At 43.9% G+C, this 13,993-nt stretch overlaps 1 protein-coding gene across 1 annotated transcript in view; it reads left to right on the top strand.

Moving 5' to 3' along the window:
* LOC115475052 (DNA topoisomerase 2-beta-like) overlaps positions 1–13,993 on the top strand; it is a 91,172-nt gene that overhangs the window by 32,049 nt on the left and 45,130 nt on the right. The gene's annotated exons all lie outside the window — the stretch shown is intronic.

Below are 13,993 nucleotides of genomic sequence, written 5' to 3'. Positions count from 1 at the left end.
TCTGTGTTCTCTATCTGTACTCAGATCATCCCATATTAGATCTCAAGAAGGTAAATTGGTTGTTGAGAATGGAACATTTCCTCATGGAGACGCTGTGATCTATGACTGCAGCGGTCCAGCCGGGGGAATTCTTTACGTCATTGGACCTCAAGGAAGCCTATTTGCATGTGCCTATTTGACCTCCACACCAGCGTTATCACCGTTTTGTCATTCTGGGGCGTCATTTTCAGTTTTCAGGCCCTGCTGTTTGGCCTTGACGGCAACCCCGTACCTTCTCCAAGGTCGTGGTGGCGGAGGTGGCGTTCATGCGGGAAGGAAGGGATACAGGTACATCCCTGTCCCGATGACTGGTTAATTCGGGTGGTGCCGGAGCCAGAGAGTTCATGTTCCTTTGCCTGGGTGACTGAGCGATTGCTCTTTTGCAGTTCCTTGGTTGGGTAGTCAATTTCCCCAAGAGTTCTCTAGTACTGTCAGTCTGGAGTATCTGCGGGTTTGATTCAAAACTGCTCAAGGCAAGGTATTTTCTGCTGGATCTCAGACTGGGCAAGCTGCAGGCTTAGGTTTGGCACCTGTTAGGAATAACGAACAGTTGGGCCTGGGATTATGCGCAGGTTCTGGATTCTATGGCGGCCACCCTGGAGGTGGTTCTCTGGGCAAAGGCACACATGCATCCGTTGCAACAGTCTGAGTCAGTGGTCACTGGTGTCTCACGCAGCATGGCTTGGTGGTTTCACTTCCCCAACCTTCGGTGGGAGTCATTGTGGGTCATTGTCCCGCATGAGAGAAACCTACTGGGAAACCGGCAGAGTAACGCTTCTAAAAGCTGGACACTACTTATGAAGCTTTTTGTTTCTCTTTTGTTTTTTAGCATCTATTCAACATCTGGAGGCTTTCATCCCAGAAACAGTCGCTGATTTGACATTATTGAACAAAAATCTATATAAATAGACCCCTGACCCAGGCGGTTTCTCTGAAACAGACTGTGTTGGGTCTAATAAATACTGAGTTGATTCTCCCAACCTTGAAGGCTCCTTGTTCTTTCGTTTTTTGCAGCCATGTTGACAGGACAGCAGACAGTGGAGAGCGGGTTCCTGATCGTCCTTTGCGCACAGTACAGCCACCGTTTTGCCGCCTCTGGAATCAGCAGAGCTGTATTTGCTGAAGCACAGGAAGCCTGATTTGCAGTGCAGCCCTTCAGTTTCTCTGTCTATGGCCCCTTTTGCTCCCAGGAGGTTTCGATTAGTGCTGTGGCTTTCATAAAAAAGACTTGGGTGCTCTTAATTACTGAGGTGTTGACTGTTCTTTCCATTGTGGAGCTTACCGCTTTGTTGTCTGGGTCACAACATTCGTCGATTTATGAAGGGTCTTGGGGTCCTTCTAAGGCTTTCCCCATGCATCCTGATATTCAGGATCTGATATAGCTGAATGGATCTCCCTAGATGCAGGGCTTAAGGTAGGAAGCACCATAGTGCACCTTTTTTAGTACCTGAGGAGAAGGAAAAGCTCTAGCTCCCCAGGGTAGATTCCCTTGTTACAGGGTTGACTAAGAAGAGTACCCTGTTTGTGGCGGGGGAATTGCCCTGAAGGATCTTCAGGATCAGAAACTGGAAAATGTGTTGAAGTAGGCGTTTGAGCTGGCCTCCCTGGGTTTCCAGATGACCATTTGCAGCTCACTTGTGGCGAGAGCATGCCTGAAGTGGCATCAGAATCTGGACCACAAGAAGGGCTCCATTCCACCCATTTGGAAGCTGGTTTGGTTCACTTGGCGGATGCTATTTATGACATACTCCGCCTGTTCACTGGCGTATGTCTTTGGTGGTTATGGCTTGTAAACAATTTTGGTTGAGAAATTGGGTGGCTGACATGGTTTCTAAGTCACACCTAGGGGAGCTACCTTTTTGGGGCAAGTGGCTTTTTGGCGAGTATCTCAGTAACCTGGTTAAGGAACTAGGTGAGACTAAGTCTTGGCGCTTGCAAGATGATAAGTCAAAGTCCCTCTGTTTGCTTATCTTCGGTGGACCTCCCGTAGTAGGTTTCAGGACATTGAGTTGGTGCAGGCATGGCTGTCAGCAATATGAACAGAAGTCCTGCTTTGTCTTATCAATCTTCCTTTCGTTTAGACACTGCTTCACAGTCTGCTTGGTAATCCAATGCCTCTTGGACTTCACAATGATGCAAGGCTGGCCCATTGTTCTCTTCTGTTTGGGGGTGACTTCAAGGGTTTCTGGAAAAGTGGGCCAAAATTGTGACAGACCAGTGGGTCTGTCTCCTGTATTTGTATGGATACATTACAGTTGATCATTGCATTGTTGCAAGCGCGGAATTTCTCACCACTCTTGACATAAAAGTCACATTTCCATATTCTCATCTGGCCTTCTCATCAGCAGTTTCCACGTTTTGCGGTGCTCAGCTGTCGCTTCCAGTTCAGGGCGATGCTCTTCAGTTTAGCTCTGAGAACATTTTTCAAGGTCATGGTGTTGGTGGTGGGTTTTCTGCGGTGCCAAGGAATCAGAGTTCACCCTTATCTGGATGACTGGTTCATTCGTGCTTCCTTATATCCAGACAGTAAGGCACCAATGTCCAAGATTGTTCAGCTTCTTCAGTCATTGGTTTGGGTGATAAACATTGAGAAGAGCAGGCTAAGTCCGATGCAGTCTCTAGAGTATCTGGGAGTTCTCTTCAACATGAAGGCGGAGAGAGCTGTCTTAACGGAACGTAGGCGCTTGAAACCGATTCAGTATATTCACCTTCAGCAGAGCAAGCCCCGAGTCTGGGACTATGCCCAAGTGCTGGGCTCCATGATGGCTGCAATAGAAGTGGTGCCCTAGGCAAATGCACAGATGCACCTGCTACAGGAGTCGCTGCTCAGTTGCTGATCGCTATATCAGAGTTACAGCCTTTATCTTCCTTGGATGTGGTTAGCCCAGCAGAGTTGAGCAATGGTGGTTTTCAGGGCAGAACTTGATCATTGGGGTTCTAGTACTGAGTCTATAACACCCCCTTAAGTAGTGACTATGGACGCCAGCCTATTGGGCTGGGGGCCCATTACAAGCTTCATTTGGCTTAGGGCACATGATTGGAGGAGGAGACTCTGTGATCTATCAACCACTTGAAGCTCAGGATGGATTGGAAAACCTTGGTCACCTTCACTCCATTGCTATATGGGACCCTGGTCAGGGTTTTCTTAGATGATACAACAGTGGTGGCATACGTCAGCAAGTAAGGGGGGGCCCGCAACTGACAGGTGGCTAATGCCAGCTTGTTCTTGCGCTGGGTGGAGAAGAATCTCCTTTGCCTGTCAGTGGCTCACATTGTGGGCTTCCTAAATGTGGATGTGGATTTTCTTAGCAGGAACTCCTTGGATCTGAGGGAGTGCGAGTTACCTGGTGATGAGTTTCAGCTGATCATAGATTGATGGGGTTCACTGCATCTGGACTTGAAGGCTAAGAAGGTGAATGCAAAAGTGCCCAGATTCTTCAGCCATTGGAGGGAGCCACACTCGCTGGGCCTCAGTGCTCTGTTTCAGGCTTGGCCAGACAAAATACTTCTCCGTGTCCTCCCTTCTTGGCTGATGTTAGGCCATATGCTAAGAGTTGCCTTACACCATGGCTGGGTAGTTCTAGAGGCTGCGGAAGCAATGGTGCATGGACCCGATTTGTCTACCGGATGGAGACCCGTTCTGTCTTACTCAGCATCAGGGTCTACTGAGGCAGGTGTTCATGGAAGATCCTTCCCTCTTTGGTCTTGCAGCTTGTCCATTGAAAGGTCTCAGTTGAATAGAAAAGGATATTCTGACTCAGTCATTACCACTTTGCTTCAGTTTTGGAAATGCTCTGTTTCTACAGAAGACATTTGAAGGTTGGTGTACAGAGCACAGAATTTCCCCTTTCTCTTCTTCCATTGCTCATATCTTGACATTTTTCCAGTCTGGCTTACAGAAAGGATTAGCTTTGGGTTCTCCTGAAGGTGTAGGTGGTGGCCTTGGCTTGTTTCAGAGGACATCTGCAGAAGTAGTCTTTGGCACACGTGGATGTTTTGCAGCTCTGGACAGGCAGGCCACCTACAGCCTCCCTTTTGTCCACATTGCCTGGAATGGACTCTCAATGTTCTTTGAACTTGTCAGAATCCTCTATTTGAATTTCTCAGGAAGGCTACTTTGAAGGATCTCACAGTGGCATTCTTTGTAGCCATTGCATCAGCGTGTTGTGTTTTGAGCTCCAGGCCCTTTCTTGTAGCGACCTTTTCCTCTGTTTTATGGCTGCCTCATGGGTGGAAGCCTTTTTGATATCCACAGTTGACATTTGTAAAGTGGCAACATGGTCATCACTGTGTACATTTGCCAAGCTCAGAGGCCATCTTTGGAGCTTCAGTTCTGCTTTTGAACATCTCGCAAGTCCTGGAATAGTGGGGAAACTACATAATGGAAGGAGGAAATTAGGGCTTATCTGATTGATTTTCCTTTCCATTAGTCCTTCCCACTATTCCAGGAGCCTGCCTTTGGTTCTGAGTTTTTTTTTGGTTCTGCGAAGAGATGGGTGATGGCTGTTGCCTTTTAGGGGTTGTTCATCTACCTGGTTCACCCTCTACAAGTTTTCCAGAGGAATAAGTGCTTCACAATTTTTCATCTATCAATTAGCTTTACGTTTAAGGTTGTTCAGAATTGTTCTATGTTGGACATCTACATAAATACTGAAGAGCTGGATAGTCTGACTACACATATGTTACAGCCAGAGCTTTTTTTGAGGGGGTACTTGGGGGTACTGAGTACCGGCACCTTTTCCTTTGTCTGCTAAAATTGACCCATGGTCCCCAAGTTTTAATGAAAGAGCTCAGGCTCTACACACCAATTCTGCCTTGTCATAGATTCTGTGACTGGTTCCAGGGGGCCTGGCTATTGTGGGGTAGGTCCCTCAGTGATTACCCTACCCCTGAAGGGTAGCCTGGCATTTGAGTACCGGCACCTTTTTTGCTAGAAAAAATGCGCTGGACCAGGGTGTGTGTGTGTGGGGGAATACTTGCTCATAGATGGAGGCAAGGTGAAAGGAAGGGAAGAGAGGGGGAGGAGAAGGTGCACCTGGATGAAGGAGAGAGGACAGGAACCGAGGGAGGAGGATGTGCACATGGATCTAGGTAAGAGGAAGGGAATAGAGGAGAGGAGATGGTGTATATGGATGGAAAGTAGGAGAATGGAAGGAGAATGGTGTACATGGATGGAGGGGAGGGGAAGAGATGGAAAACTAGATAGATTTCAGGAGACAGAAAAATGGAAGAAAGCTGAACATGAAAAATCAGTGGTAAAGATGGGTGTAGGGCAGAAAGGGGAGAGAAAATAGCAAATGGACAGGAAGCCCTGGAAACAGAGTTAGGAGCACAGACAGAGGGAAGCGCAGCCAGAGACTGGGAACAAGTTGAATAGAAAAATTGGTAGCAAATATTTTATTTTCAGTTTTGTTATTGAAATATGTCAGTTTTGAGCATTTATATCTATTTGCACTATAGAGGAAAATGTAATTTTTGCTATTTTTTCTGGTGGTGCACTGTATGCAGAATCAGACATCTTAGGGTTTTGATTTGTGTTTTTTAATCTACATTAGAATTTTAGTTTGTGGTCACTTAGCCCATCTTCAAATGCAGGATATCTGTGTTCTGCATGTGTGACTGAGGCCAGGTGTTGACTGGATGTTGACACATATTGGTAAATATTGTGGCCCCACATAAGATCTCTGATCTCCTTCAGCCCTTCTGGACCCAAAACAGTCCTGACTTAAAAATTAGTAGCGACCACTGTGATAGACAGACATTAACAGTATGTAGAAAAGATGATTGGATTTTCTGGCTTTCTCCTTACTGCCCTTTCAGTACCTACTGGGAGAATTGTAAAGCCTTGGTGACTACAATTTCTCATTGTGCAGTACTTGTATCCTGATTATTTACAAGAGAACATAACATCTGAGGAGTAACGTATATATGAACCATTGTTCTTCTTTATACTTAGCTGTTTGCTGGGGTAAAGTTGGCATATTTGACCAAACTTTAATTGGACCTTTTTATGTTCTTTGTGAGAACAATCTAAAATTCAGCAGGTTAAAGTGGAACATAAGACCACAGAAATGTATTATGCTTTCCTTCTTTGTTGCTTTAGAGGAAGTTCGTTCAGGATCAGTTTTTGCTATTTATGCTATCTGAGAAGTGCTGCAGGATAGCATAAGTCTAGTGGGGAACTGAAAGAACTTGGATGCATTACGGTTTCTTTAGAAAGTTATTTCAGGGCTACCAAGACCACACAACAATTGAGTGTTCAGGATGTCATACAGATTTATCTCATGCATATTCATTATCCTGTGGCTGTGGGTCTCCAGGACAAGTTTCAGAAATTCCAATTTATTATTGTTTAGTATATTACCATCATGTAAATGTATTAGAAAGTTAAATTAGGGTTTTTTAAACATCCCTCTGACTCCCCAGCCAGTCGCATAATCAGGATTGTTCACAAAAACTATGCATGAGATAAATTTGCATATTCCATGTCTCCAGTTTATAGGAATTTCTCATGTATGTTCATTGTTGATTTCCTAAACATCTGGCTCTGTGATAGGTCCCTTTGGATATATTTGAGAAGCACTAACTTAAAATATTTCTACAGCATAGAATAGATGATTTTCTGCTCTATACAGCCTTAGGAGCTGGGACTAACTTTTATATAGGAATGTGCATGCCAGAAATTTTCATGTCAATATCTGCTTCAAATCCTGTTTAGTAGTTTCTATATAACAAATCATTCGTGTTTTTCTCATTCATCCCCATTCAGGGCTATGGGGCAAGCTATTTTAGAATGTAACAGTGGGACTGCCATCCGTTTTCAATCAATCGTGCTTGAAACTTGCTGGCAGGTGTCTATAGCAGTGGCATTACAAGATGTCTATAGCAGTGGCATTACAAGATATCATAAACGTCCCATGACACCAGAAGGACAAAGGTCACTTACAGCAGGGATGCTACAAGCCACCATCAGAAGGACAAAGCTGCACAAAGAGTGGAATGAACACCTCAATGGCAAAGCAGCACCAAAATTGGCAGGAGAACACCAAGGCATTTTAAGATGAGTGAAATGGCACAAAATTTGGCAGGGAATCTCCAAATGTTTGCAAGAATGGTAACAGCAGCATTGTTTGGATGACCCTAAGGCAGCGTGAGTGGCTTAAAGCAACAATAAAATTGGCTAGAAGGATTCAGATTGGCTGGAAGGTCCTAAAACACTTGAAGATTACCAACACAGCACCAAAGCTGGGTGGACATAAAATACCAGAGGAGGGGCCAATACAGCATAAAGATGGGCTGCACAGCCCAGGTAGCAGAGGTCAAGTATATGCTACATTTAGGTTCAGGCACTGAAGGCTTTTAGGGCTTTTATCCCAGCATGGGAACCTACAGCAAAGATCACACTGGGCTGGGAAAGAATTGATGGACTGCTTGGACAGTCAAGCTGTGAAATATTTATATAGAGAGTAGAGGATACACTCTAATGAAGGCTCCAGAAGCAGTGGGAGTAGGTTCAAGGAGCGGTAGCACTACTTGCAAGAGCCCAGAACAGCAGAGGAGGGCCAACTGCAGCTAGATTGGCTGGAAGGCCCTACTACTCAAACAAGAACACCTCCAGCCACTGAGGACTTAATCATTGAGAAAAGCCAGATATCTGTTGCTAAGGCAATTTTAAAGCAGGACTGGAGTCTCAGTCTGTAAAAATGTACCAACTCTGACTCAGCTTCAAAATAAAAAAAAATATATGGTAAATATATCTATCTATAGCTATATGTCTATAATATTTTTGACCTGTATCTAAAGTTTTACTACATAGTAACATAGTAAATGATGGCAGGTAAAGACCTGAACGGTTCATCCAGTCTGCCCAACAAGATAAACTCATTTTACATATATATTCAGGACTTTTAGTACAAGAACAGTTCTGGACAGACTTTTATGGTCTGTGCCCTGAGAAAGGTAAGGACAAATCAAATTCTGGTGTGTGTGTATATATATATATATACACACACACACACACACCAGAATTTGATTTGTCCTTACCTTTCTCAGGGCACAGACCATAAAAGTCTGTCCAGAACTGTTCTTGTACTAAAAGTCCTGAAGTTAATGTCAAAGCCCCTTAAAATTTACACTCCAGCCCATCCATATCTATTTAGTTACAATCAGGGCATAGACCTTAGAAATCTGCTCAGCACCAGTTTTGTTTCCCAATTACCGGCGTTGCCACTCAATCTCTGCTAAGATTCCATAGATTCATTCCTTCTAAACAGGATTCCTTTGTGTTTCCTTTTTTGGCAAATTTGCTTTATCACATTATATTGAAAATACCAAGTCCAGGCGATGTACAATAAAAATAGCCATACAGTTAGAAGGGGAACTCCATGAAATATATAATAGAGACAGTACTCACACAATGTGGTGAATGCGATTAAACTACAGTGTAGTAAATTTAAAACAAACCGGAGAAAATTTTTCATCACCCAACGCATAATTAAACTCTGGAATTCGTTGCCAGAGAACGTGGTGAAGGCGGTTAGCTTGGCAGAGTTTAAAAAGAGGTTAGACGGTTTCCTAAAGGACTAGTCCATAAACCACTACTAATGGACTTGGGAAAAATCCACAATTCCAGGAATAACGTATAGAATGTTTGTACGTTTGGGAAGCTTGCCAGGTGCCCTTGGCCTGGATTGGCCGCTGTCGTGGACAGGATGCTGGGCTCGATGAACCCTTGGTCTTTTCCCAGTGTGGCATTACTTATGTATGTATTTATGTAATGCAAGAGACCGAAGCAGAAAGCAAAATCACAAACAGTTCACATGTCTTCCTGTCAGTACTAACAGAAAAAGCCACAGAAAATTAGTACGTTTTTAGTTTTGATTTAAATGCAGTAAGAGAAGTTTCTGAATGTAAAGTCAGAGGCAAGTTCCATGGAAAAGGTGCTAAGAAGAAAAAGGCACTTTTTTTGTAGATTCCCATTGAGCCTTTTAGGGTGAGGAAGTACCAGACGGTGGTGGTTTAGAGAGCAAAACGTATATGTGGAACATAAGATATAGTTTAGCTAGCCAAATTGTCTGGGGTCCCCTCATAGAGAGCTTTGAAATCTAGAACCATGATTTTAAACTGCATACTTGATCAAACAAGGGAGCCAGTGAAGGTGGTAAAAGAGTGGAGTTATATGATCATGCCATCTTAGCTTTTCAAAGGAAGCGGGCAGCAATGGTCTGCAGTGAGTGAATCTCTTTAGATTGAACTGAGACAGACCTGCATAGATTGTAGTAGTGTAACCAGGAAATTATAAAGGCATGCTATAAAGTGTGTAAAGCCTCTTTCTCCAGATGATTACTGATTGAATGTAATTGATGTAGAACATAGAAACTAGAGCTTAGAACTTGTAGATACTTGTTGAGAGAAAATAAGATGTGAATTTCATCATGCCCAGATATCAACAGGATATCAAAATGTCAACAGGAGTCAGAGCTTTATCTAAAAGAAATGGAGTAGTGCATAGTATGACTGGCTGAATCGTGATCCAGCAGGTGGTGGTTTTACCTGCATTCAAAATAAGTACGGTCTTTCAGTCAGATAGCAAACCTGAAGGGTACAAATGTCAGTGAATAAGTGGAGATGCCAAAAGATTGGATCAAGGCTGCCAAGGGGTTTAGGAAGATGTTAGAAAAGGGGGGGGGGGGGTAGGTAAAATGAACCCCTGGGAGACACCTCAGGATAGTGAATATGAAGAGGAAGTGATGCCTGATTTTGAAACTGAGAACGAGCAGTCCTGAAGAAAGAGGAGAACCAGCAAAGCACCATACCTGATATTCCCAAAGAAGATATCCTGTGCAGAAGGAAACAATGATTTCGATGTCATTCATAAAGTTACACAATACACACTACCACTTTAGCTATTACGCCGGATCGAACTGTGTTTCTCATGCCGGACATGAACTTTCTATATTTGATTATATAACTTCTTTTATAACTCATTCTGGAACTTTTATATTTGATTATCTAACTTACTCTATAACTCATTCAGGAACTTCAATGCAATACCTCTCTGTTTTCTATTGTACCATTTGTCTGCTTTAATGTAATACAACCTGTAATTCTCCATCCGGAAATGGCGATCGCCATTACGGTGTAATGTAAGCCACATTGAGCCTGCAAATTGGTGGGAAAATGTGGGATACAAATGCAACAAATAAATAAAAATGCAGCCAATAAATCTAATGAAACTAAGCACGATAAAACTGTTACCAAGATTATGAATCTCACTTAGCAAAGAGGTTATCGGTGTTTCTGTACTATAGCCAATGCAAAACGTGAGTGGATTCAACATAGGGTTGCAGCTGGTTGAAAGTTTTAAAGCCTGATATCAGTAGGAGTCAGTACCAACTCCACAGTCCTGTTTTAAAGACCAAGAAAACCAATGTTCTTGGACTGGGGTAAAGTACAGTAATGGAAACTTGAAGGAAAAAAAAAACTTTGAAGAGAGCATTCAAGGCTAGTTGATGGTGTTAGGCAAATAATGTTGGTCCCCCCTCCCCTACCACGTCGAGTCCACTTTTTTTTTTTTTTTTTGGTGTTGGGTTGTTTTTGGAGCTACCGCTCAAAGCAGATGGTAGAACACACATAGAGGGCCAACACTGTGAGCCATCCCGCGTCCCGGTTGCCTGATCCAAGGCGCTGCCCTAGCCTGATCGCATCACCCACACACTATTTGCCTCGGCAGGCGGGCAGCATCGTCTCCCACCTCCACAGCATGTTGTGAGAGTGCCGGCTGGCGTCCTCCCCCCACCACTGGTCGTCGCTGGACTAGTAGAGGCGGCCCCAATTTTCACTACACATGAGGGGAGATTCCAGACGGGTGGCCGCCCGCCCGAATCTTGAGGCGAGACGAAATTTTGAAGACGGTGGAGGGCAGGTGAGAAGTGCAGATCACAACAACATCATATGAGCCATGCCATGATATGAGCCATGCCATGAGGGAACGCAGGGACCGCCGGACCTGTTCCTCCCCCGCATGAGCCGTAGGCTGAGTCTGAAGCGGCCTGCCCACGTCCTTGGGGGGAGGGTTATTGTGGGCGGACCACCCGTACTGGGATTGCTACAAAGAGAGGAAAGTTCACAGGTGAGACCCCAAAGATCGAGACACCACATAGAGGATCCACGAGAAACCTGGCTGCGGAGAACCAGGGCAGCCCACTGTATACTTGGCAGGCTTTCCTAGAACTGGAGTAACCACTGCAACTGACTGTGAGTAACCTATCCTCCATTTACCAACAAAAGTCTCCAAAACCTCCCAGACTTTGCCTCCAACCAGCAGCACTGAGCCCAGAACCATGGAGCATCCACGCTCTAGGACGTCACTCCTGTTCATCTGATTGTGAGTAATCTACTTATCTCCAAAATGAATACCTTCAAATTATTCCTAGTAATTCACTCCCTATCTTTGATTCACCTAATACTATCCATTCCACACTCAGAAAACATCATACCCATCCTACAGAATCACCATAGACTGATCAGGCACTCCACACCTCACCAAACCGACAATCACCAAAATAAAGGAAGAATACCTACATATGGACAACATCAACAAAACGGAAAGAGGTCACAACAAACACACATTAATTAAGGAACGACAACTAACGAAAATCCACACATCACCAAATGTAGACGCCCCCACACCAAAACATTCAAATGGGCTACATTAATGCCAGATCCGTAGTAAACAAAACAACAACAACAGACTGGATCACGTCAGAAAACCTCAACCTACTTTTCATCAACGAAACCTGGATCCATGATCAAAAAGATCCCATAATCCTTGACCTATGCCCCGCAGGTTACAAAATCACTCATTGGCCCAGAAAGGAAAAGAGAGGTGGAGGCATAGCACTAATTTACCGCTCCCACTTCACCACCAAAACTACTGCCGAGTCCATAACCCAACTTGAAATTGCCTCAATCAGAATCCACAACAAATCCCTGCTTGATCAATTGAACTGCGTCCTGTTCTATATACCACCCAGCAATTGGAACGAATGCCAGTCTAACTTCATGGACTTCATCTCCAACACCTGTGTAACCAACTCCAACATACTAATATTAGGCGACATAAACCTCCACCTTGAAGACCCAAACTCTACCAGCGCACGAGATTGTAAGGAATTCCTCCACTCATGGGATCTCAAATGGCCACACATGCAAGTTACCTACATTAAAGGGCATACACTGGACCTCTTCTCTCACAAACTGGCCGCAGACCAAAACATTCTAATAACAGATATCAAATGGTCAGAAACACCCTGGACCAATCACTACAAACAAAACCTATCCCTAATCTGGCGGAAGAAGGGATCATACCGTACACAAGAACATACAACCTACAGCACAAGAGGCCAAATAGACCCAAAAGTATTCTGGCAGCAGACATATGATAATGAATGGAAAGCACGACCGGACTCCATACACTACCTCTCTGTCTGGGACGAAAGATGCAGGAGCGTACTAGATGAAATAGCACCCCTAAGAACAAGAATAACAAGAAGACAAAACTCGATCCCATGGTTCAATGACTAATTAAAAAAACTCAAACCAGGATACTCGAGCATGGAAAAAAATAAAAGACAAAACAAACACTTAATGCATGGAAACAAATACAACAAATATGCAATAAGACAAAACAAAGGTCTTATTACAAAACTAAAATATGACCAGATTACAAATACCTGAAGAAACTATTTCAACTCGTAAACAAGCTACTAGACACCACTCCAATCACCACAGCCAACACAGACATCTCATCTGCAGACAAACTTGCTAACTACTTCAATGAAAAAATAATAAAATTATGCAATACACTTCCTCAGCACAACACCAACATCGAAACCTTCATCAAAGGATTGGACTCAACCTTGGAAGAATGCCCAGCAGACCATATCTGGTCAAAATTTGCTCTCCTCACTGCTGAATCAGTTACCCAAGCGACTCATAAATTCTCCAATACCTAGTGTAAATTGGACATCTGCCCCAGCCATATACTCAAATCCGCCCCCAATCGCTTCATAGAAGACCTCACATCCTACCTAAAGCACATGCTCCAACAAGGCCTCTTCCCTGAGGAACATGGCAACATTCTACTCACCCCAATACCAAAAGACACAAAAAAAAATGAACGATCTCACCAAATACCGCCCAGTCGCATCCATCCCACTAGTAGTCAAACTGATGGAGAGCCTGGTGACCAAACAGCTCACAGACTACATGGACAAGTTCTCAATACGTGAATCACAATCAGGATTCCGCCCCCTCCATAGTACTGAAACTGTACTAGTCACTCTCCTGGCCAAATTCAAGCATGAAATAGCCACAGGCAAAAGCATATTCCTCCTCCAATTCAACATGTCGAGTGCATTCGACATGGTAAACCACAATATACTACTACGACTTCTAGACTACTTCGGGATTGGTGGAAGTATTCTTAGCTGGATTAAGGGTTTTCTAACCACCAGAACATACCAAGTAAAATCAAATACAAACATATCACCACCGTGGAAAGCAGACTGTGGAGTACCTCAAGGCTCACCATTGTCACCAATAATTTTCAACATAATGATCCCACTGGCCAAGTCCTTATCCAAACAAGGCCTCAATCCGTTCATTTATGCAGACGTGTCACAATTTACATGCCCTTCAGATACGACCTGACAGAAATCACCAGTGAAATCAAGCTCGACCTGAACACAGTGGATTCATGGGCAAATTCATTTCAACTGAAACTGAACACTGAAAAAACACACTGCCTCATTCTCTCAACCCAACATAATAACTACAAACCCACAACCATAAACACCCCAGACCACACCCTCCCTATTTCAGATAGCTTAAAAATACTCGGCGTTACAATTGACCGCAATCTTACACTTGAAAGTCGCTTAAACTCTACCAC

Source organism: Microcaecilia unicolor, chromosome 1 (assembly GCF_901765095.1).
Source record: "Microcaecilia unicolor chromosome 1, aMicUni1.1, whole genome shotgun sequence".
NCBI lineage: Eukaryota > Metazoa > Chordata > Amphibia > Gymnophiona > Siphonopidae > Microcaecilia > Microcaecilia unicolor.
The sequence above is the reverse complement of the archived record's forward strand: the minus strand, read 5'-3'. Positions and strand labels throughout refer to the sequence as shown.